The sequence below is a fragment of the Pinus tabuliformis genome, chromosome Q (assembly GCF_031772625.1).
Source record: "Pinus tabuliformis cultivar Carrire ecotype Pingquan chromosome Q, CPIR1, whole genome shotgun sequence".
NCBI classification, from domain to species: domain Eukaryota; kingdom Viridiplantae; phylum Streptophyta; class Pinopsida; order Pinales; family Pinaceae; genus Pinus; species Pinus tabuliformis.
The window spans coordinates 562372219-562398724 of record NC_142296.1 but is presented as its reverse complement, the minus strand read 5'-3'; positions in this window follow the sequence as shown (position 1 = coordinate 562398724).

The following is a 26506-nucleotide window of genomic DNA, read 5'->3' as shown; positions in this document are numbered from 1 at the left end:
TGTACTTGAAGAAGCCAAGTAAACATCCCCATATTCATCTGAGGTGGTTTTTGCCTCTGTAGAAGGAGCATCATCGGATCCCTTTCTTGTGTCAAGAGCTTTAGATTTACAATCCCTTTTGTATTGCCCTTCCTTTCCGCATTTCCAGCAAACCACCCTTACAGGTTTTCTTCGAGATTTAGATCTCCCTCTAGATTTATATCTCCCACTCAATGACTTATTTTTGTTTCTGTTCTGTGACCGTCCTCGTACAGACAAGGCATCACCATTCTAGCTCTCCATATTTTTCCATCTCATCTCCTCCATCAGCAAGGATGAGACTATTTCATCAAACTGCAAGGCAGTTGCATTGCTACCTATTGCAATAACCAGTCTATCCCAAGAATCTAGTAGAGAACACAACAAAATGATGCACTTATCTTCATCTAAAATTTTAAGATCAACAGATAATAACTGACTTACCACAATATTAAATGCGTTCAGATGCTCTATCACCAAGTCTCCATATTTCATCCTCAGGTTATACAATTTTTTCTATAGGAACAGTTTATTCACCAGAGACTTAGATTGGTACAAAGTCCTTAACTTGTCCCACAAAGCCTTCGCCATAGCTTCCCTTGATACACTCAGCAATAATGAATCTAAGACACACAATCGTATTGTGCTCTTTGCCTTTCGATCCAACTTCTTCCATTCTTCATCCGACACTCCCATTGGTTTAGTACCTGGATCTACCACGATCCACTGATCTTTATCCACCAACAGATCCTTCAACTTCAGTTTCCATAACTCAAAACTTTGACCATTAAATTTATCGATCTTTATCTTTCCACTCCTCGCCATCTTCTTTCACCACCAGAATCGATCCCACAGATCTCCCACTGAACAGGGTCTACCACAGGCCCGAGCGAAATTCCTCAGCAATGAAGGCATCCCCTTGAAGCCAAAACAACGCCAATACCAAATGTAGGTTTTAACCCTGTACAGAAATTACCTGCATACGAATTCTTAAATAAAAAAAATAAAAAATGCGAGAGCATAACACATAAAACACATATACACATAGATTTTCCCTTGGATCTGGAAACCAGGACTACCAGCTTGATTTCTCATTATGTTCCTTTCAATGTTACAATACATATTTATACATGCTAAAGCATCCAATACCATGGATCGAAAACCATCGCGTCCAAAACCATGGACCGAAAACCGTCGCTTCCAAAACCATGTGCGAAAACCATGCACAAAACCATAGGTAGGTCCGCCCAACCTAATATAGGGTCGAATTCTTTTTTCCCCGGGGTGTTGCCCCAAACTCCGTAGAGGGGAGCTACCCGCCCCCCTTGAACCCCCTAGACAGGGGGGGCTTCTGCCCCCCCGTGACCCCCTCACTGCACAATCGACATAACGAAGGGGGGGCTCCGCCCCCCCTCTAACCCCCCAGTTAACTACGTCGGCTAGTTGTGGAAAGAATATAACACAACCCAACAATTCTATCAAAAACTTGGCATAAATGAAATCTACAGGTCTAGGAGACAAGACAAAGCTTGAATGACTGAAAACCCTTATGAGACATGACAAGAAGGATCACCACATTCTCCCTTGAACTATTATGACATCAATTAGGTCTTGCATCCATCATTTTAACAATTACAAGTAAATACATGAAATAACCACGACATGGACTAGTCAATTAACCATGTTTATAACTAACATAAAACCATGAAATTAACAGTGATATAACATCCATTAAATCCACATGTACATAAGTACAAAATAAAGAGAACTTATCTTTTATTAAACATAGGAAAATACAACCAAGTTCAAGACTTCCACATACTACCCGACCGTAGACATGGTTGAACCAAATATTTCTTTCATCCAGTCACCCTTATGCCATATTCCAAGCATGAATGTGGGATATCATGGGAAAACCAATCCAAAAACAACCAAGGGAATCTAGAGGCTAAACCACGTCGACCCTCACCAGAACTTGATCACATCAAAACCGGTGCTCATATCACAAAATCAAAGCGAACTTGGAATGATATTTGGAATCCGTCACTATCCTTGAGGAATTTTTTGTCTCCTTGTCTCTTAGACTTTACCGAAATCCAATCTTGGATCACTAGGCCCTAAACCGAGACACCTCCCTCAGGCTTTACTGTGTATCCCTCCAAAACTAGTCAAGGTATTCCTATGCCTTTTGGAATGAAACTTGAGACCACCTCCACCTCCGATTCTTAAATCCATCCAACAATTCCAAAGATCAAAATTGAGATCAACATCCTTACACACAAAAATGCAAGTCAAGGCTGAAAACCAATGTCATAACCTCGCAAAACCGTGCCATTGACAACAAGAGAACCATACACCAACCTACAAATCCATGTATGTCGAATCCAACTAGGAAAACAAACATGCAATATACTACCGGCAAGTATTCCTATCAAATCTACTTGATCCTACTCTTCCTTGCTTGATCCTTGCTTTCCTTCCCTGCTCCAAAGCTAGAGTGCTCCAATAAAACTCTAAGTATCCAAGAGTGAGAGAGAGAAAATAATGAGGGAGCTCCAAAACTAAACTGACCAAAAAGGTTACACTCACCAAGCCTACCAACTGACCCTCAGAAGCCCTTTTATCAATAGGCGTCTATTTTCTTCATTTTCCTCCTCACATGCAACCTGTGACCTTTCACCTTCCTTTTCTCTTAATTTCCATTGCTGGGAGCAGGATTCCCCAAGGATAGTTTTGGGGCTAAAAGCCCATGTTTGGGTCACATTTTGTAATAAAATTGTAAATTTTCTGCATTTTGTGGTCGTAGAGCGCGAAGGTGTCATGAGTCATAAAAGTTTGTTCACCCTTATTTTTGTAAAGTCGACTGTAAAATATCTACCCATGGTCCATGGAGCATGGGATTGTATAAAAAGAGCTAAGTAAGCTCTAAGTAGTTCAATAGTCGCTAAGCTAGTCATAGCTCTGAAGTAGGAAGTCTAAGTTTCGGGTCGTAGCGTAGGTAGAGGCTTTGCAGATGAGTGCGCAGAGGCCTAGGGTGGAAGTCCGCAGCTGAGTGCGCGGACCCCTGTAGCTATGTGCGCAGGGTGGATAGAGTTTGTAATCACTTGAAGATATCAATAAAGAGAAGTATTCTGCAAATTCTGTGTCTTTGTTCTGGTTAATGCATCTTGTCGTATTGTGTATGAATTTCATTTATAATGCTTATATGATGCGCGAATGTATGTAATTACGTTGGTTAAGTGAACGCAAGTAAGAACATCTATTTACGCGGTGCTAACTATGATTGATTAATAAGATAAGTAAGACACTTAGACTAGTTTGGGAATCTGCACAGTACACTGCCCTAGCAGTGCGAAAGTACCTGAGCCACAAGTTAGGGTTGCACGAAGGTCAATCGTACCTTTTTGCAGAGGTACTGAAGGGCGGAATAGAGGGCTAGTTTTGCAAGCCCTAGAACTAAGTGACATGCATGAAGGCAGGAATATAAGGAATAAACCGACATTATGACCATCTCAGGATGCGGAAACTTGGTTGCAGCATCCCTCCCATACTGCTTCGGGTGAGACTTCAGTTCGCGCTTCGTGGGTTGATGCCGAAAGGGCCAGTAGTGTAGGGATTTGTTTGTATAACTAACGTTGAACCTAGGTCATGCTCCAACAATCCAACAAATGGTTCTGTTTCCAGGACCAGAATCTACATAAGGGTTGTGTGATTTCGTATCACTGGAATCCAACTAAGAAAGAGATTGGAGATTGGTTGGATAGGAAGATCCAAAAATTCGCGGCGCAGGAGAATAGAAGTCTACGACTAACAAAGGAATAGAGGTTGGACAGGTACCTATATATCGAAATAGACAAGATATTTTTCTGTTCCTTTCCGGTTGAGCTATACGAGTGGATTCTGAAGCTAGCAAATAGCCAAGGAAGGTGGAAACTTGACAGTCCTATTGTTTTGATCTTGGAGCTAGTACAGAGATTGGAAGCATCTGAGGATAAGATTGCCCGTGTTGTTGATCATTGGCTCGATCATGTCACAGGGGGATTTGTAACTGAATTCTCGGTCGACACCTCAGTCAACCATAGCAAGGCAGAGCGACGTTTTTTCAAAGGTCGCGAGGTAAGTACTTGAAATCTTTGAAGAAAACTTACAGGAACGAAGGGAGAAACGGTCTTGAATATAGTCCATTAATTTCACCTCCACGAGGTGACGAAGGAGGAGTAGCATACGCTTCCCCATGAAGTGTTATTCATTTACTAAGACAAGGATTCCTGCGACTGCCACCTCCACCCACACTGCATCCAACTTCACCACCATCACCAACAACTTCACCTGTACCACCTCTGCCTCCATCGCAGTTCAGTATGACAAACTCAGTAAAGCTGCCTTTGTTCAAAGGCTTGGGAAATGAGGACTCAGACCTGTTTTGGTCCGTCGTGAAAGCTATATGGGACACTCATGGTGTTACAGATGATCACATGAAGAAGGCAACACTGGTTAGTGCTCTGCAAGATCGTGTGCTAACTTGGTACATCAATTACTCTAATGATAACCAGAATGTTGGAGTGGTAGACATCTAGACAACACTGAATAAAGAATTCAGTAGGCCTAAATCTGAGGCACAGTAAATTGTGGGGTTTAAGGAAATTGCGATGCAACCAAGTGAGACACCATGGGAATTATATAAGAGGTTGAACTGTAAAATCCGCGAAGCTAACATGAACTTAATGGACGGAAAACATTGTGAATGGTTTGTGGCTTTGCTCTTGCCACACCTAAGGGTTGCACTATCACAACAAAAGATAATGACTCAGATAGAGGCCTTAGAGATTACAATGAGATTGCATGAAACACAGATGCAAGATCCAAATTTGGGGGTTCAACAGATCCATGCGTAGTTGAAGAGTATTTTCCTTGAGATGCAAAGTTTGAAGCAGGATAGAACAGTTCGACCAGAGGTGCACGACAGGTATGGTGCCTGAAATGCAAAGGTCAGGGGCATGACAATGACCATTGCCTGGTCTTTTCGAACTATATTGCGGGAGGAGGACTGATTCCTTTGAGGAAGGAAGCTCAAGTAGGACCGAGCGCAGGGCCTGCATTATGGTGTGCTATATGTTAGGTAGTAGGAAAACATGCCACAGATAACTGTGATTTGCTGCATAAGTGTGTACAGACATCACAACAACTATTTGCAACTTTTGTAGGTCAATAGGGCATGATGAGTGCAATTTCAGAAGCTATGAAATAATGATGGATAAAACTCCCACCTATAGGGTTCATGCATAAACGGGGCCCCTTGACCGGAGCATGGGGATGGCGCGGACATGCTTTCAGGGGCGCAGAAGAGGCCAAGGTGCAGGAGGACCTGGGAGAGGTTGAGGAGAGCTGATCTGCTACAATTGTGGAGGACCAGGACATTATGCCCATGATTTCACTAACCCAACGCATTCATCGTGCAAGTATTGCACTCTGTTTGATCATGAAACAGAAGACTGTCCTACTCTAATAGCAAGGATAAGTGACAAAGGGGCGTTACCACCTCAGCCGACTCAGCACCTGCAAATGATGAGGTCTGAGCTGCGTGAAGAGGATCCGAATGTGAATATAGTGCTCCGAAGTGGAATCAAAATCGGAGATGACAAGGGGAAACAACCCGAAGACAACACACGGGTTCACAAAGCTCTAATGAGGGAGGTTGAGTTTGATTTGGAGTGCACACGTGAAACATTCATGGAAGCAAAGAAGAGCTTCACTAAGGACTCCACCTTAGGGAGCAAGGATAAGCCTGATCAGGAGATGGACCCCTTTATGCTTACAACCTTCCTGGAGACCTACATGAAGTTACTATGTGATAGTAAGGTTGTGAAGGGGCTACAGGATCTTATAAACAAATGTGCCAGAAACACTCCAGGTGAGCCACGCGTAGTACCAAATATTGGTAAGAATAAAACAAGGATGGGACGGGAGATGAGGCTGACCACGTAGATAGGAGAGTATGAAATGGATCAGGTTATTTTGGACCTGGGGCCAGACACGAACGTCCTACCAAAACAGACTTGGGAGCGAATGGGGAGACCCATGCTGCAATGGTCTCTGACTCAGCTAAGGATGGAGAATTAGTAGAAGATCATCCCCATGGGGCGGCTGCAAGGGGTCACTGTAGATATTGAAGGTGAGAGCGCATTAGCTGACTTTGAAGTAATAGAAATTGTGGATGACAACAACCCCTATCTTGCGCTCCTTGGAATTGATTGGGCTACTGATATTAATGGGGTAATCAACCTAAAGAAGCGAAAAATGATATTTGAGAAGAAATTGCTTCATGTAGTAGTACCCCTAGATCCTGCTGAGGGATTGCGCTATACTGAACCAGTCTGTGATTATGAGAGCGATGACGATCTAGACTCTATCCAAAAAATAACAATGCGAAACCAAAATTGGGTGAATCCAATAGTGGATGGATGAATTACATGGGATTGCGAGAGTTCATGCACCTCGGACTCTGATGAGGAATTAGAGCATTGGCAGAATCTGTTACATGAAGTAACTACACTGAGCTATAACATGATGACCTAGTCATTGCACTGTGTATCACCAAAGGTAAGAAATATGCCCACTTATGATGGCCTGAATGATGTAGATATCTTTTTGGATGCTTTTGAGAGGGAGGTACCAGAAAAACAATGCTTCTAGGCATTAGACAAAGCATTGGGCACTTCGCGCTACGCTCGCAAGATGGTGGGGTACGCAAAAGGGAAGCTTTGATGATTGGTGCGAATGTAGGAGGATGATGAGAACACGCTTTGGGAAGTTGAAGGTACGAATGACATACAAGTATGATGGGCAGGATGATCTGCATGCGCACTTGGCCAAATGGGCCTAAGCTTATGGAGAGAATCCCCAACCTAAATGGGTGCACTTGTTCTGTCACACCCCGGACGTCATCCTGATGAACTGGTACGTAGAAACAGAGCTCTACCATGGTACAAATAAATGGGATATTCTGCAAGAAGGATTCATAATGACCTTCAGCTTTGAAGACGGGTTTGATTGTATCGACGAAGCACTACAAGAAGTAAAAGCAACAATCTTTAGGATACTGTAGGATCCTTGGGACCTGATTCAGCTTGATTGGACTACTCAGTTGAATCGAGAATTGGAATGCTATAGCATAAAAATTGAAGAATAGGATGAGGATCCTCGAAAGATTAACATCCCTGAAACAGAAGGTCACTGCGAGGTTGAAGGACCATAGATTGAGAATCCTGATATAACAACAACACTAAAAACGAAATAGGTAAACATTGGCCTGGAGGCAGAGCCCAAATTTGTGAAGATTGGAGATTAATGGGATGATGCGAGGGTAAATAAGGTCATTGAATTGCTCTGCGAATACTAGGATTTATTCCCTACCAAGTTTACAGATCTAAAGGGGATAATCGAGGACCTAGGTGTTATGAAAATCACGTTGAAGCCCGATGCGAAGCTCGTTAAGAAAATACCTTACTGTCTCAATCTGAAGTATAAGGAGAAGGTTTACTTAGAGCTAGACAAGATGCTCGTGGTAGGCATCAATGAGCCCGTGGAAGAATATGACTAGGTAAGCCCAATGGTGGTATAAGAGAAGAATCAGAAGGATGAAATAAGGATATGTGTAGATCTCAAAAAGCTGAATGACACTTGTGTACATGGTCCTTTCACGACTCCATTCATTGATTAAGTGTTGGAAATGTAGGTGGCCAGGAAGCATATTCCTTCAATGATGGGTTCTTGGGGTACCACCAGATCAAAATCGCGTCGGAGGATAAGAGAAAGACAACCTTTGCAACTGAGTGGGGGTGTTTCCAGTACACTATAATGCCGTTTGGGTTGAAGAATGCGCTTGTGATTTTATCCCGCGTAGTCGTTGCTGTGCTCAAGGAATTTATTCATAAGTTCCTGGAAGTATAATTTGATGACTGGGCTGTGTTTGGACTCGAAGAACACCATGTCGCTAGTTTATGCCTAATGTTGGATACTTGTCAAAGATACCAGATCGTGCTCAATCTGAAGAAGTACCTTTTTTGTGTTCCTTTTGGGGTCCTGCTGGGTCATGTGGTTTGTAGGCAGGACAGATGGTAGATCCCACGAAGATCATAGTGATGCTAAATTTGGAAGTGCCAAGGAGTGTGAAACAGCTGCGCACTACCCTAGGACACACAAGCTATTACTGAAAGTTCATCAAAGGCTATGCCATATCACCATGCCTATGGAGGACTTGTTAAAAAAGGATGTCACATTTTTTTGGAACGAGGAATATAAGAAGAGCTTAGATGTATTGAAAGAAAATATGGTCACCGCGTTGATTCTAATATTCCCAGATTAGAAGAAGGAATTTCATGCACATGTCGACGTATCATGCATAGCGCTGGGAGCAGTATTGACACAGGCTGGTGGAAGGGACTTGGACCATCCTATAGCGTTCGCAAGCAGAAGGTTATCCAAGGCGGAAAATAACTATTCCACCACAAAGCGCGAAGGGTTAGCCATGGTATACGCACTCCAGAAGTTTTGACACTACTTGTTGGGAGGCCATTTTAAGGTGTATACAGATCATTCCGCGCTGAAATACCTGGTCAATAAGCCTGTGTTGGGGTGGAGAATCTGTAGATGGCTATTATTGTTCCAGGAGTATTATTTTGAAGTTATTGTGAAGCCTGGATGACTGAATGCTGGACCAGACCATCTGTCGTACATAGAAATAGGGGAGGAGCCCATTAATTTGAAGGAGGGATTGCCTGACGCGAAACTGTTTGTAGTGCGCATCACAGATGGTCATTTTGAGGACATAATTCACTTCCTGACAACAGGAACTGCCCCAGAGGGATACACCATCCAACAGAAGGAGTTAGTCGTGCACGCGAGAAATTTATTTGTCATTGCTGGGCATCTATACAAAATGGGGTCTAATGAGCTATTGCGACAATATCTACTGGAGTTTGAAAGAAGCAGCATCCTCACAGATGCTCATGGGGGCGCTGTGGGAGGACATTATGTAGGGAGAGTGACCGCGCAGAAGATTCTACGTCCAGGGTTGTGGTGGCCAACCCTCCATCAAGATTCAAAAGCATACTGCAAAGCGTGTGATGCATGTCAAAGGACTAACAGGCCATCGTGGAGGGATGAGATGCCTTTGAATCCACATATGACATTACAACCCTTTGAGAAATGGGTGATAGATTTTGTGGGACCCATCCAGCCCTAAGGAAAGATAGGAGCGAGGTACATTATCACCGCGATAGAGTATTTGACTCGTTGGTTGGAGGCATAGCCTGTGAAGGATTACACAGGCACGACTGCTGCAAAGTTCCTCTTTGAGCCTGTACTGATGTGATTTGGCTGTCCAAATATTTTGATGAGTGATCGCAGTATGCACTTTCTGAATGAGATGATCAATGCGCTGACGAAAGAATTTCAGGTATATCACTAGAAGAGCACACCTTATCACCCGCAGGCTAACGAGACAGTGGAAGCATTCAATAAAGGGATAGAGAATGCGCTGACCAAGGTTTGCAATGCTCAATGAAGTGATTGGGACCTACACATACGCACAGTACTATGGGCCCAACAGACAAAATGCAAGAAGTTGAATGGACAAACACCCTTTCGGCTTGTCTATGGTGTTGAAGCAGTAATGCCCTTGGAATACATCGTGCCTAATCTGTGCATAGCGGCACTCACAAGTATGACGGATTGCAGAGCCTTGGAGGAAAGGCTCGTACGACTGGATGAGCTTGAGGAAGAGAGATTTTTAGTTGGATTTCACCAACAGGTCCAAAAGTAGAGTGAAAAAATGGCATGATCGGCACATTAAGCTACACACCTTTAAGGTAAATGACCTAGTTTTGTTATATGACAACAAGTTTGATAAATTTCTAGGGAAATTTAGAATACACTGGTTAGGGCCCTATGTCATTAAGGAGATTACCGATGGAGGAGTGGTACAGCTGGTCAAATTGGAGATCCCTTCCCAAGAAAGGTGAATGGCAGTTGCTTGAAGCCATACAGGAGTGGTCCGACCATGTGACTCTATGAAGGTAGCACAGTCTTAACACTCTAGGTAGCTGAATGGAGGCGTTGGAATATAAACTAAACTACCCAGGTTGGGGAGCTGCGTGATTTGACGACTATGCAAAGCAAGCAAGTGTCACAGGGTTCGCAGCAGCACAAAGGGATCTACACTACCCAGGGAGAAATCGTGTAGTGTTTGCTCTAAAATGTGGATGAAAATTAGAGTTTCATTTACTATCAACCTGGGTAAGTAAACTTCAAGGATCATCCAATATATATGGACTTAGAGAAAAACTAAACTAATCTAGGTGAAAAAATGCCAAAGCTCCCTTACAGGGGGTCTTTCATTGGGATCTCCAACACCTATTCAGTTACTTAACAAAATAAAATCTAAAGACATTGTGACAAGTGTAAGAAATATTAAAGCTCCCTTACAGGAGACTGTCCATTAATATTTATAACATCTTAATCACTTAGCTAAGAAATGAAGACATTTAAACATAATTCAAATCGATTACAGGAAATATTAAAGCTCTCTTACAAGAGACTATTCATTTATATTTCCAGCATCAAGATATTTAAGCTAATGAAATTAAAAACATAAATGAAAGAAATCTTACCATACAAAAACAGGTATGCAAGTGAGGCAATGGGGGCCCTCCATAGCTCCACAAGCACACTTAGAAAGAAGTCAAATGTAGAAGAAAATGCAATCCACTTTATTTATCGTCAATTGCAAATTGTAATTACAAGCTCCAAGTTCTACATTCCAAGAGGTCCTAAAATCTACATTACAATGATTCTAAAATCTAAAATTACAATGAAGGACTAAGTTTTTAGATTCTAAAAATTAAGATTACAAAATGAGGATTACAAATGAAGGAGATAACACTCCTATTTATACAAAAGTTAAGATAACAAACTCATAAATGTAAATCCACTATTCCCTCCTTTGACCCACATATTTCTCAACCAATGGTGACACATAACCCTATCCTCCATGATCTCCTCCATGAGGTCCATGATCTTCTCCATGAGGTCCATGATCTCCTCAAATTCGAATTTGAACATAGAGTGCCACATAAAGATGCCTTGGAAGCTTCCTTTGTACCTACACATGTCAACAAACTCATTCTAATTGTTAGGTATAAGTATATGGAGATTATTTTCTAAAGTTTAACCATAAATTCTCTTAAAAATACTAAGAATTAATAATGTTTTGGAAAACACAAAGGTAACCCATATAATGATGAAAGTGAAGCTGATGTGGTGACATGGTGGTGGAATAGAGGTGAGAAAATGTGTGAATGGAGTGAAAGTGGATTTATTTTAAGGATAATTCCTAGGCCCAACACGCAGGTCGGCCGAAAAGTGACTGTTAAAGTCATTGTTCATGATTTGTAGTATAAATGCAGCCAAATGGAGTGGGCGGCCAACATTTAAGATGAAATTTATGGGTCAGATCCTTGAATATCTGCCACCAATCCGACATTAATGAACCGAATTTGGGGGAACGGTCATATTTGAATTCAAAATTCCCTATAAATTACAAGTGGTTGTCGAGCAAAAAATATTTCACATTTTGAAAATTGAGTTGTTGAGCTCTTAGGCACACATGATCCAAGAATTCTTTGAGGCTTTGAAAGCGACTCTAGCGTTTGCTGGCTATGGGGGTGTGTGAAACGCGTACTGAGATGGCGAGGGTTCAGTTGGAGTTGAACCTGCAGATCACAAAGTTACAGTTGAAGGCCCAAACTTCAACTCCACCAGAAGTAAAGGAGCAGCGGGCAATCGCTGTCATGAAAGCAGTAGTGGCAGCGAACAGTGCAGTAGTAGACTACACGCAACTTTTTGAGCAATCGTTTGAGGTCCTGACAAGCCTGCAGGAGGACCCTCACATACAGTGACTATAGACAGAAGCCCACTAGCTGCAACAACGATATGATGAGGTCAAGGGCATAACGTGAACCGCCGCGTTGACACAAAGACCAGAAAAGCTACAGGAGGCCAAGTAGCTGAAAGAACAGGTGGATGCAGCATTGCATAAGGAAGAAGTGATGAAGGCAAGGTTGAAGCCTTGGCTGGATGAGGCTTACATGGTAACAGGCTCTATTGAAGGAAAGTTTGCAACTCTGCAAGCAACTCAACAAAAGCTTTAGGTCGATAGTTCAAGAGTAGTGACCGAGTAGATGGTCCAAGACGCAAAGCAGGCAGCAACTCAATGCACTACCGAGGTTGCAGTCATACGGGCCGAGTTGGAAAGTCTTCGTGCCAAGATCTCCGCACCTGCCGAGTGACTCGAGGGTGAGTCACGATGTTTGTGTTGGGGGTCTGTTGGGAACAAGATCCCCTAATGATAGTTTTGGGGCTAAAAACCCATGTTTGGGTCACATTTTGTAATAAAATTGTAAAGTCTTTGCACTTTGTGGTCGCGGAGAATGAAGGTCATGAGTCATAAAGGGTTGTCTTCCCTTATTTTTGTATAGTAAAGTCGGCTGTAAAAGATCTACCCATGGTTCGCGGACCATGGGATTGTATAAAAAGAGCTAAGTAAGTAAGATCTAAGTAGTTCAATAGTCGCTAAGCTAGTCATAGCTCTGATGTAAGAAGTCTAAGTTTCGAGTCGTAGTGTAGGTAGAGGCTTTGCAGCTGAGTGCGCAAAGGCCTAGGGTGGAACTCCGCAGTTGAGTGCGCGGACCCTACAAATGTTTGCACAGGGTGCATAGAGTCTCTAATCACTCGAAGGTATCAATTTACAATATTGTGTATGAACTTCATTTATAATGCTTATATGATGTGCGAATGTATGTAACTATGTTGGTTAAGTGAACGCAAGTAAGAACATCTGTTTACGCAGTGCTAACTATGATTGATTAATAAGATAAGTAAGACACTTAGACTAGTTTGGGAATCTGTAAAAAAACGTTGCCCTAGTAGTGCGAAAGTACCTAAGCCATAGGTTAGGGCTATGTGAAGGTCAATCGTACCTTTTTGCGGAGGTACTGAAGGGCGGAATAGAGGGCTAGTCTAGCAAGCCCTAGAACTAAGTGACCCACACAAAGACATGAATAGAAGGAATAAACCGACATCACGACCATCTCAGGGTGCAGAGACTTGATTCCAACATCCCCCCATACTGATTCGGGTGAGACTTCAGTACGTGCTGTGTTAGCTGATGTTGAAAGGGCCAGTAGTGTAGGGATTTGTTTGTCTAACTAACGCTAAACCTGGGTGAGGGCGCAACAAGCCAACACCATTATTTTCATAAATAAATGTGCCAAAAATGAATTTTTTTGATTTCAATGCGTTTTCCATTTCCTTTGCCAATTTCCTTAGCCATAATAAACCGAAATGAACACCCACACCAAGATGTCCTACCCAACAGTTAGATTGGGATATGTATCCCTTAACCATGGTATTATTTTAGCTTTATTATCTTTTATTACATGAAACTTTCACCTCGGCTGTTACAATGAACTTTTGGGAGAATTGAAGAACCTGTGTGTTAAAATACCTCTTCTCTAGGCCATCAGAGATGTCCCCATATATAGCAAGCTTATTATGGAAGAATGTTTTAGGAGGCTCAAAAGGAGGAAACGAGATGCCCCCACTATCAATGTTGTTGTGTAGTTGGATGATCTAATGCTTGGGAAGGTCATCTCCTCAAAGTATTTGGATCTTGGTAGCTCGGTAGTGGATGTATACATTAACAATATTGTAGTACCTGACACATTGATTAACCTTGGGGCTAAAATCAATGTCATGACCAATAAAACTATGTTGAAGCTCAAACTCCAAGGAGCCTTAAGGAAAACCACCATGGTGTTGAAACTTGGAAACAAATCCACAATAGCCACACAGTTTACACATGCCAAACACATATTCCAAATATCAAGACAATCATATCCATCAATTTGAAATCAACCTTTACCAAGACTAGCAATCATGTCATAATTCATAGTCAACTCATAGTCATTAGAAATAATACTACAACTTCCACCTATTACACTCAAGTATATGTCAGCTATCTCAACACGTATGCGTTAGTACAATCATCTTAAAACAAGATCATTCATTCAAGAAATCTTACACACATACTCATATCATGCAAGTAATCAAACATTCCGACAACAAATAGGTGACATAATAGACACCAACACTCAAACACCATTTAAACGACATAATCAAACATTCAAGCACAAAGTAGATGACATAAGCAAGCTCATACCTTAATGTATCTCAGGGGAGGATATCTTTTCTACACAATTAATCCATATTAGCATGATATAACTTCATAACATATTAACTCAAAAATAAATAAGGTCATGATATCCATAATAGTCACTAGCTAACATGCTCACATCATAAACTCATAAAAAAAATTCATTGATGCATAGAAATCACATATGTACGATCAATATATATTAGTACAACACAATGTCACAAATAAGTTGACTCATACCTGAATTTCATAACCATAACCATCTACATAGGCCAATCGAATTTAGCATGATACATATAACATCAAGATATTAATGTAATAACTCCAGTCATCAAGTTACTAGCATATAACAAAAACAAGTTATATATCATGCTCATCAACAACATATAACATAATCATGAAGTTATCTAACATAAAACAACAAGAGCAATGCATAAAACCACATGTTACTACCCCTTCTGACTATCTGACATATGTGCATATGACTACATTAATCAACTAGCATCTATCATGTATGTAACCATAAAATCAATGTTACAATACATATTTATACATGCTAAAGCATCCAATACCACGGATCAAAAACCACCGTGTCCAAAACCATGGACCGAAAACCATCGCTTCCAAAACCATGTGCCAAAACCATGCACAAAACCATAGGTAGGTCCACCCAACCTAATATAGGGTCCAATTTTTTTCCCCGGGGTGTTGCCCAGACTTCGTAGAGGGGAGCTACCCACCCCCTTGAACCCCCTAGACATGGGGGGCTTCCGCCCCCCGTGACCCCCTCACTGCACAATCGACATAATGAAGGGGGGGCTCCGCCCCCCCTCTAACCCCCTTGTTAACTACGTCGGCTAGTCGTGGAAAGAATATAACACAACCCAACAATTCTATCAAAAACTTGGCATAAATGCAATCTACAGGTCTAGGATACAAGACAAAGCATGAATGACTGAAAACCCTTATGAGACATGACAAGAAGGATTCCACATTCTCCCTTGAACTATTATGACATCAATTAGGTCTTGCATCCATCATTTTAAAAATTACAAGTAAATACATGAAATAACCACGTCATGGACTAGTCAATTAACCATGTTTATAACTAACATAAAACCATGAAATTAACAGTGATATAACATCCATTAAATCCACATGTACATAAGTACAAAAGCAAGAGAACTTATCTTTTATTAAACATAGGAAAATATGACCAGGTTCAAGACTTCCACATGCCACCCATCCGTAGACATGGTTGAACCAAATATTTCTTTCATCCAGTCACCCTTATGACATATTCCAAGCATGAATGTGGGATATCATGGGAAAACCAATCCAAAAACAACCAAGGGAATCTAGACGCTAAACCACGTCGACCCTCACCAAAACTTGATCACATCAAAACCGGTGCTCCAATCACAAAATCAAAGCGAGCTTGGAATGATATTTGGAATCCATCACTATCCTTGAGAAATTTTTTGTCTCCTTGTCTCTTAGGCTTCACCGAAATAAAATCTTGGATCACTAGGCCCTAAACTGAGACACCTCCCTCAGGCTTTACTGTGTATCCCCCCAAAACTATTTCAGATATTCCTATGCCTTTTGGAATGAAACTTGAGACCACCTCCACCCCGGATTCTTAAATCCATCCAACAATTCCAAAGATCAAAATTGAGATCAACATCCTAACACACCATGGCATTCGGAAAATGCAAGGCAAGGCTGAAAACCAATGTCATAACCTCACAAAACCGTGCCACTGACAACAAGAGAACCATACACCAACCTGCAAATCCATGTATGTCAAACCCAACTAGGAAATCGAACATGAAATATGTTACCTGCAAGTATTCCTGTCAAATCTGCTTGATCCTACTCTTCCTTGCTTGATCCTTTCTTTCCTTCCTTGCTCCAAAGCTAGAGTGCTCCAAGAAAACTCTAAGTATCCAAGAGTGAGAGAGAGAGAAAATAATGAGAGAGCTCCAAAACTAAACTGACCAAAAAGGTTACACTAACAAGCCTACCAACTCACCCTCAGAAGCCCTTTTATCAATTAGGTGTTTATTTTCTTCATTTTCCTCCTCACATGCAACCTGTGACCTTTCACCTTCCTTTTCTCTTAATTTCCATTGCTAGGAATGGATTTCCCCAAGGATAGTTTTGGGGCTAAAAGCCCATGTCTGGGTCACATTTTGTAATAAAATTGTAAAGTCAACGCATTTTGTGGTCGCAGAGCGCAAAGGTGTCATGAGTCATAAAAGGTTGTTCGCCCTTATTTTTGTAAAGTAAAGTCGACTGTAAAAGATCTATCCATGGTCTGCGGACCATGGGATTGTATAAAAAGAGCTAAGTAAGCTCTAAGTAGTTCAGTAGTCGCTAAGCTAGTCATAGCTCTGAAGTAAGAAGTCTATGTTTTGGGTCGTAGCATAGGTAGAGGCTTTGCAGATGAATGGGCACAGGCCTAGGGTGGATGTCCGTAGCTGAGTGCGCGGACACCTGTAGCTGTGTGAGCAGGGTGGATAGAGTCTGTAATCACTTGAAGATATCAATATAGAGAAGTATTCTGCAAATTTGTGTCTTTGTTCTGGTTAATTTATCTTGTGGTATTGTGTATGAATTTCATTTATAATGCTTATATGATGCGAGAATGTATGTAATTATGTTGGTTAAGTGAATGCAAGTAAGAACATCTGTTTACGAGGTGCTAACTATGATTGATTAATAAGATAAGTAAGACACTTAGACTAGTTTTGGAATCTGCACAATACCTGCCCTAGCAATGCGAAAGTACCTGAGCCACAAGTTAGGGTTGCACGAAGGTCAATCGTACCTTTTTGCAGAGATACTGAAGGGCGGAATAGAGGGCCAGTTTGGCAAGCCCTAGAACTAAGTGACATGCATGAAGGAAGGAATATAAGGAATAAACTGACATCATGAAAATCTTAGGATGCGGAAACTTGGTTCCAGCATCCCCCCCATACTGCTTCGGGTGAGACTTGAGTCCGTGCTTCGCGGGCTGATGTCGAAAGGGCCAGTAGTGTAGGGATTTGTTTGTCTAACTAATGTTGAACCTAGGTCAGTCTCCAACAAGCCAACAAATGGTTCTGTTGCCGGGACCAGAATCTGCATAAGGGATGTGTGATTTCATATCACTGGAATCCAAATAAGAAAGAGATCAGAGACTGGTTGGATAGGAAGATCCGAAAATTCGTGGTGCAGGAGAACAGAAGTCTGCGACTAACAAAGGAACAGTGGCTGGACAGGTACCTATATACCGAAATAGACAAGATACTTTTCTGTTCCTTTCCAGTTAGATATACGAGTGGATTACGAAGCTAGCAAATAGCCAAGGAAGGTGGAAACTTGACAGTCCTATTGTTTGGACCCTGGAGCTAGTAGAGAGATTGGAAGCATCTGAGGATAAGATCACCCGTGTTGTCGATCATTGGCTCGATCGTGTCACAGGGGGATTTGTAACTGAATTCTTGGTCAACACCTCAGTCAGCCATAGCGAGGCAGAGCGACGTTTTTTCAAAGGTCCGCGAGGTAAGTACTTGAAATCTTTGAATACCTGGATTAAAATGTTATTGTGTAAAAAATAGGTTATGCAGCGACCTTGATTTTCTAGGCTATGCGAAGCAAAAAAACTTACAGGAACGAAGGGAGAAAAGGTCGTGAATATATTCCATTAATTTCACCTCCATGAGGTGACGAAGGAGGAGTAGCGTAGGCTTCCCCATGAAGTGCTATTCAGTTAATAAGACAAGGATTCCTGCGACTGCCACCTCCACCCACATCGCATCCAACTTCACCACCATCACCAACAACTTCACTCGTACCACCTCTACCTCCATCACAGTTCAGTATGACAAACTCAGTGAAGCTTCCTTTGTTCAAAGGCTTGGGAAATGAGGACTCGGACGAGTTATGGTTCGTCGTGAAAGTTGTATGGGACGCTCATGTTGTTACAGATGATCACATGAAGAAGGAAACACTGGTTAGTGCTCTGCTAGATCGTGTGCTAACCTGGTACATCAATTACTCTAATGATAACCTGAATGTTGGAGTGGTAGACATCTAGACAACACTAAATAAAGAATTCAGTAGGCCTAAATCTAAGGCACAGTCAATTGTGGGGTTGAAGGAAATCGCGATGCAACCAAGTGAGGCACCATGGGAATTAGATAAGAGGTTGAAGTGTAAAATCCGCGAAGCTAACATGAACTTAATGGATGGACAACATTGCGATGGTTTGTGGCTTTGCTCTTGCCACACCTAAGGGTTGCACTGTCACAACAGAAGATAATGACTCAGATAGAGGCCTTAGAGATTACACTGAGATTGCATGAAACACAGATGCAAGATCCAAATTTTGGGGTTCAACAAATCCATGCGTAGTTGAAGAGTCTTTTCCTTGAGATGCAAGGTTTGAAGCAGGATAGAACAGTTCGACCAGAGGTGCGCGAAGAGGTATGGTGTCTGAAATGCAAAGGTCAGGGGAATGACAAAGACCATTGCCTAGTCTTTGCGAACTATATTGCGGGAGGAGGACCGATTCCTTTGAGGATGGAAGCTCAAGTAGGACTGAGTGTAGGGCCTGCATTATGGTGCGCTATATGTTAGGTAGTAGGAAAATATGCCACAGATAACTGTGATTTGCTGCAAGGGGTCACTGTAGATATTGAAGGTGAGAGCGCATTAGCTGACTTTGAAGTAATAGAAATTGTGGATGACAACAACCCTTATCCTGGGCTCCTTGGAATTGATTGGGCTACTGATATGAATGGGGTAATCAACTTAAAGAAGCGAAAAATGATATTTGAGAAGAAATTGCTTCATGTAATAGTACCCCTAGATCCTGCTAAGGGATTACGCTATACTGAACTAGTCCGTGTTTATGAGAGCGATGACGATCTGGACTCTATCCAAAAAATAACAACACGAAAACAAAATTGGGTTAATCCAATAGTCGATGGATGAATTACATGGGATTGCGAGAGTTCATGCACCTCGGACTCTGATGAGGAATTAGAGTGTTGGTAGAATCGGTTACATGAAGTAACTACACTGAGCTATAACATGATGACCTGGTCATTGCACTGTGTATCGTCAAAGGTAAGAAATATGCCCACATTTGATGGCTTGAATGATGTAGATATAATTTTGGATGCTTTTGAGAGGGTGGTACCAGGAAAGCAGCGCTTACAGGCGTTGGAATGAGCACTGGGCACTGCGCGCTACGCCCGCAAGATGGTGGGGTACGCACAAGGGAAGCTTTGATTATTGGTGCGAATGTAGGAGGATGATGAGAACACGCTTTGGGAAGTCGGAGGTATGAATGACATACAATTATGATGGGCAGGATGATCCGCTTGCGCACTTGGCCAAATGGGCTTAAGCTTATGGAGAGAAGCCCCAACATGAATGGGTGCACTTGTTCTTTCACACCCTAGACGTCGTCTCGATGAACTGGTACGTAGAAACAGAGCTTTACCATGGTACAAATGAATGGGATATTCTGCACGAAGGATTCATAATGACCTTCAGCTTTAAAGACAGGTTTGACTGCATCAACGAAGCACTACAAGAAGTAAAAGCAACAATCTTTAGGATACTGTAGGATCCTTGGGACCTGATTCAGCTTGATTGGACTACTCCGCTGAATTAGGAGCTGGAATGCTATAGCGTAACAATTTAAGAATAGGAGGAGGATCCCCGAAAGATTAACATCCCTGAAATAGAAGGTCACCGCGAGGTTGAAGGACCATAGATTGAGAATCCTGATATAACTACAACACTAAAAGCGAAATAGGTAAACATTGGCCCGGAGGCAGAGCCCAAATTTGTGAAGATTGGACATTACTGGGATGATGCGATGGTAGATAAGGTCGTTGAATTACTCTGTGAATACTAGGATTTATTGCGTACCAAGTTTACAAATCTAAAGGGGATAATCAGGGACCAAGGTGTTATTAAAATCACGTTGAAGCCCGATGCGAAGCTCGTTAAGAAAAGACCTTTCCGTCTCAATCTCAAGTATAAGGAGAAGGTTTACTTAGAGCTAGACAAGATGCTCACGGCAGGCATCATTGAGCCCGTGGAAGAATATGACTAGGTAAGCCCAATGGTGGTATAGGAGAAGAATCAGAATGATGAAATAAGGATATGTGTAGATCTCAAAAAGTTGAATGATGCTTGTGTACATGATCCTTTCCCGACTCCATTCACTGATGAAGTGTTGGACAATGTAGGTGGCCAAGAAGCATATTCCTTCACTGATGGGTTCTCGGGGTACCACCAGATCAAAATCGCGTCGGAGGATAGGAGAAAGACAACCTTTGCAACTGAGTGGGGGTGTTTCCAGTACACTATAATGCCGTTTGTGTTGAAGAATGCGCTTGCGATTTTATCCCGCGTAATCGTTGCTGTGCTCAAGGAATTTATTCATAAGTTCCTGGAAGTATACTTTGATGACTGGACTGTGTTTGGACCGGTAGAACGCCATGTCGCCAGTTTACGCCTAATGTTGGATACTTGTCAAAGATACCAGATCGTGCTCAATCTGAAGAAGTAGCTATTTTGTGTTCCTTTTGGGGTCCTGCTGTGTCATGTGGTTTGTAGGTAGGACAGATGGTAGATCCCATGAAGATCACAATGATGCTAAATTTGGAAGTGCCAAGGAGTGTGAAACAACTACGTGCTACCCTAGGACACACAGGCTATTACTGAAAGTTCATCAAAGGCTATGCCCAGATCACCATGCCTATGGAGGACTTGTTAAAAAAGGATGTCACATTTTTTTGGAACGAGGACTGTAAGAAGAGCTTAGATGCATTGAAAGAAAATATGGTCACCACGTCGATTCTAATATTCCCGGATTAGAAGAAGGAATTTCATGTACATGTCGACGCATCATGCATAGCGTTGGGAGCTGTATTGACACAGGTTGGTGGAAGGGACTTAGACCATCCTATAGCGTTCGCAAGCAGAAGGTTATCCAAGGCAGAAAATAATTATTCCACCACCGAGCGCGAAGGGTTAGCCATGGTATACGCGCTCCAGACGTTTAGACACTACTTGTTGGGAGGCCAATTTAAGATGTATTCAGATCATTCCACGCTGAAATACCTGGTCAATAAGCCTGTGTTGGGGTGGAGAATCTGTAGATGGCTATTATTGTTCCAGGAGTATTATTTTGAAGTTATTGTGAGGCCTGGATGACTGAATGCTGGACCAGACCATCTGTCACACATAGAAACAGGGGTGGAGCCCATTAATTTGGAGGAGGGATTGCCTGACGCACAACTATTTACAGTGCGCGTCACATATGGTCATTTTGAGGACATAATACACTTCCTGAAAACAGGAATTGCCCCGGAGGGATACACCATCCAACAGAAGAAGGAGTTAGTGGTGCACGCGAGAAATGTTTTTGTCATTGTTGGGCATCTATACAAAATGGGGTCTAATGAGATATTGCGACAATATCTACTCGAATTTGAAAGAAGCAACATCCTCACAGATGCTCATGGGGGCGCCGTGGGAGGACATTATGTAGGGAGAGCGACCGTGCAGAAGATTCTACGGCCTAGGTTGTGGTGGCCAACCCTCCATCAGGATTCAAAAGCTTACTGCAAAGCGTGTGATGCATGTCAAAGGACTGGCAGGCCATCGCGGAGGGATGAGATGCCTTTGAATCCACAAATGACATTACAACCCTTTGAGAAATGGGTGATAGATTTTGTGGGACCCATCCAACCCTAAGGAAAGATAGGAGCGAGGTACATTATCACCACGACAGAGTATTTGACTCGTTGGTTGGAGTCATAGCCTGTGAAGGATTGCACAGGCATGACTGCTGCAAAGTTCCTCTTTGAGCCTGTACTGATGCGATTTGGCTATCCAAATATTTTGATGAGTGATCGCGGTACGCACTTTCTGAATGAGATGATCAATGCGCTGACGAAGGAATTTCAGGTATATCACTAGAAGAGTACACCTTATCACCCGTAGGCTAACGAGACAGTGGAAGCATTCAATAAAGTGATAGAGAATGTGCTGACCAAGGTTTGCAATGCTCAGTGAAGCGATTGGGACCTACACATACACATAGTACTATGGGTCCAGTGGACAACATGCAAGAAGTTGAATGGACAAACACCCTTTCGGCTTGTCTATGGTGTTGAAGCAGTAATGCCCATGGAATACATCCTGCCTAGTCTATGCATAGAGGCACTCACGAGTATTATGGATTGCGGAGCCTTGGAGGAAAGGCTCGTACAGTTGGATGAGCTTGAGGAAGAGAGATTTCTAGCTGGATTTCACCAACAGGTCCAAAAGTAGAGTGAAAAAATGGCATGGTCGGCCCATTAAGCTACACACCTTTAAGGTAAATGACCTAGTTTTGTTATATGACAACAAGTTTGATAAATTTCCAGGGAAATTCAGAATACACTGGTTAGGGCCCTATGTTATTAAGGAGATTACCGATGGAGGAGTGATACAACTGGTCAAATTGGAGATCCCTTCCCAAGAAAGGTGAATGGCAGTTGCTTGAAGCCATACACTAGTGGTCCGACCATGTGACTCTATGAAGGTAGCACAATATTAACGCTCTAGGCAGCTGAAAGGAGGCACGGGACTATAAACTACACTACCCGGGTTGGGGAGCTACTCGATTTGAGGACTATGAAAAGCAAGGAAGTGTCACAGGGTTCGCAGCAGTGCCAAGGAATCTACGCTACTCAGGGAGAAATCGTGTAGTGTTTGGTCTAAAATGCGGATGCAAATTAGAGTTTCATTTACTATCAACTTGGGTAAGTAAACTTCAAGGATCATCTAATATATATGGACTTAGAGGCAAACTAAACTAATCTAGGTGAAGAAATGCCAAAGCTCCCTTATAGGGGGTCTTTCATTGGGATCTCCAACACCTATTCAGTTACTTAACAAAATGAAATCTAAAGACATTGTGACAAGTGTAAGAAATATTAAAGCTCCCTTACAGGAGTCTGTCCATTAATATTTCTAACATCTTAATCAATTAGCTAAGAATTGAAGACATTTAAACATAATTCAAATTGATTACAAGAAATATTAAAGCTCTCTTACAAGAGACTATTCATTTATATTTCCAGCATCAAGATATTTAAGCTAATGAAATTAAAACCATAAATGAAAGAAATCTTACCATGCCAAAACAGGTATGCAAGTGAGGCCATGGGGGCCCTCCATAGCTCCACAAGCACGCTTAGAAAGAAGTCAAATGTAGAAGAAAATCCAATCCACTTTATATATCGTCATTTGCAAATTGTAATTACAAGCTCCAAGTTCTACATTCCAAGAGGTCCTAAAATCTACATTACAATGATTCTAAAATATAAAATTACAACAAAGGACTAAGTTTTTAGATTTTAAAAATTAAGATTACAAAATGAGGATTACAAATGAAGGAGATAGCACTCCTATTTATACAAAAGTTATGATAACAAACTCATAAATGTAAATCCACTATTCCCTCCTTTGACCCACATATTTCTCAACCAATGGTGACACATAACCCTATCCTCCATGATCTCCTCCATGAGGTCCATGATCTTCTCCATGAGGTCCATGATCTCCTCAAATTCCATTTGAACATAGAGTGACACATAAACATGCCCTGGAAGCTTCCTTTGTACCTACACATGTCAACAAACTCATTCTAATTGTTAGGTATAAGTATATGGAGATTATTTTCTAAAGTTTAACCATAAATTCTCTTAAAAATACTAAGAATTAATAATGTTTTGGAAAACACAAAGGTAACCCATATAATGATGAAAGTGAAGCTGATGTGGTGACATGGTGGTGGAATAGAGGTGAGAAAATGTGTGAATGGAGTGAAAGTGGATGTATTTTAAGGATAATTCCTAGGCCCAACACGCAGGTCGGCCGAAAAGTGACTGTTAAAGTCATTGTTCATGATTTGCAGTATAAATGTAGCCAAATGGAGCGGGTGACCAACATTTAAGATGAAATTTATGGGTTAGATCCTTGAATATCTGCCACCAATCCGACATTAATGAACCAAATTTGGGGGAGCGATCGGATTTGAAATCAAAATACCCTATAAATTACAAGTGGTTTTCGAGCGAAAAATAGTTCACATTTTGAAAATTGAGTTGTTGAGCTCTTAGGCACACATGATCCAAGAATTCTTTGAGGCTTTGAAAGTGACTCTAGCGTTTGCTGGCTATGGGGGTGTGCGAAACTCATACTGAGATGGCGAGGGTTCAGTTGGAGTTGAACTTGCAGATCACAGAGTTATAGTTGAAGGCCCAACCTTCAACTCCACCAGAAGTAAAGGAGCATCGGGTGATCGCTGTCACGGAAGCAGTAGTGGCAGTGGACAGTGCAATAGAAGACTGCACACAACTTTTTGAGCAATTGTTTGAGGTCCTGACAAGCCTGCGGGAGGACCCTCATGTACGGTGACTAGAGATAGAAGCCCACAAGCTGCAGCAACGCTATGATGAGGTCAAGGGCACAGTGCGAACCGTCGCGTTGACACAAAGACTAGAAAAGCTACAGGAGGCCAAGTAGCTGAAAGAACAGGTGGATGCAGCACTGCATAAGGAAGAAGTGATGAAGGCAAGGCTAAAGCCCTGGATGGATGAGGCTTACATGGTAATAGGCTCTATGGAAGGAAAGTTTGCAAATATGCAAGCAACTCAGCAAAAGCTTCAGGCTGACAATTCAGGAGTAGTGACTGAGTAGATGGTCAAAGACGCAAAGCAGGTGGCAGCTCAGTGCACTACTGAGGTTGCAGTCATACGGGTCGAGTTGGAAAGTCTTTGTGCCAAGATCTCTGCACCTGCCGAGTGACTCAAGGGTGAGTCACGATGTTTGTGTTGGGGGTTTGTTGGGAACGAGATCCCCCAAGGATAGTTTTGGGGCTAAAAGCCCATGTTTGGGTCACATTTTGTAATAAAATTGTAAAGTCTCCGCATTTTGTGGTCATAGAGCATGAAGGTCATGAGTCATAAAGGGTTGTCTTCCCTTATTTTTGTACAGTAAAATCGGCTGTAAAAGATCTACCCATGGTCTGCGGACCATGGGATTGTATAAAAAGAGCTAAGTAAGCTCTAAGTAGTTCAATAGTCGCTAAGCTAGTCATAGCTCTGATGTAAGAAGTCTAAGTTTCAGGTCGTAGTGTAGGTAGAGGCTCTGCAGCTGAGTGTGCAGAGGCCTAGGGTGGAAGTCCGCAGTTGAGTCCGTGGACCCCTCCAAATGTGTGCACAGGGTGGATAGAGTCTATAATCACTTGAAGGTATCAATTTATAATATTGTGTATGAACTTCATTTATAATGCTTATATGATGCGCGAATGTATGTAATTACGTTGGTTAAGTGAACGCATGTAAGAACATCTGTTTACGCAGTGCTAACTATGATTGATTAATAAGATAAGTAAGACACTTAGACTAGTTTGGGGATCTGTAAAAAAATGTTGCACTAGCAGTGCGAAAGTACCTAAGCCATAGGTTAGGGCTGCGTGAAGGTCAATCATACCTTTTCGCGAAGGTACTGGAGGGCGGAATAGAGGGCTAGTCTAGCAAGCCCAAGAACTAAGTGACCTGCACGAAGACAGGAATAGAAGGAATAAACCAACATCACGACCATCTAAGGGTGCAGAAACTTGGTTCTAACATCCCGCCATACTGATTCGGGTGAGACTTCAGTCCGTGCTCTGCGAGCTGATGTTGAAAGGGTCAGTAGTGTAGGGATTTGTTTGGCTAACTAACGCTAAACCTGGGTGAGGCCGCAACAAGCCAACACCATTATTTTCATAAATAAATGTGCCAAAAATGCATTTTTTCATTTTCAATGTCTTTTCCATTTCCTTTTCCAATTTCCTTAGCCATAATAAACCGAAATGAACACCCACACCAGGATGTCCTACCCAACAGTTAGATTGGGATATGTGTCCCTTAACTGTGGTCTTATTTTACCTTTATTAGATTTTATTACATGAAACTTTCACCTGGGTTATTACACTGAACTTTTGGGAGAATTGAAGAACCTGTGTGTTAAAATACCTCTTCTCTAGGCCATCAGAGATGTCCCCATATATGACAAGCTTATTATGGAAGAATGTTTTAGGAGGCTCAAAAGGAGGAAAAGAGATGCCCCCACTATCAATGTTGTTGTGTAGTTGGATGATCTAATGCT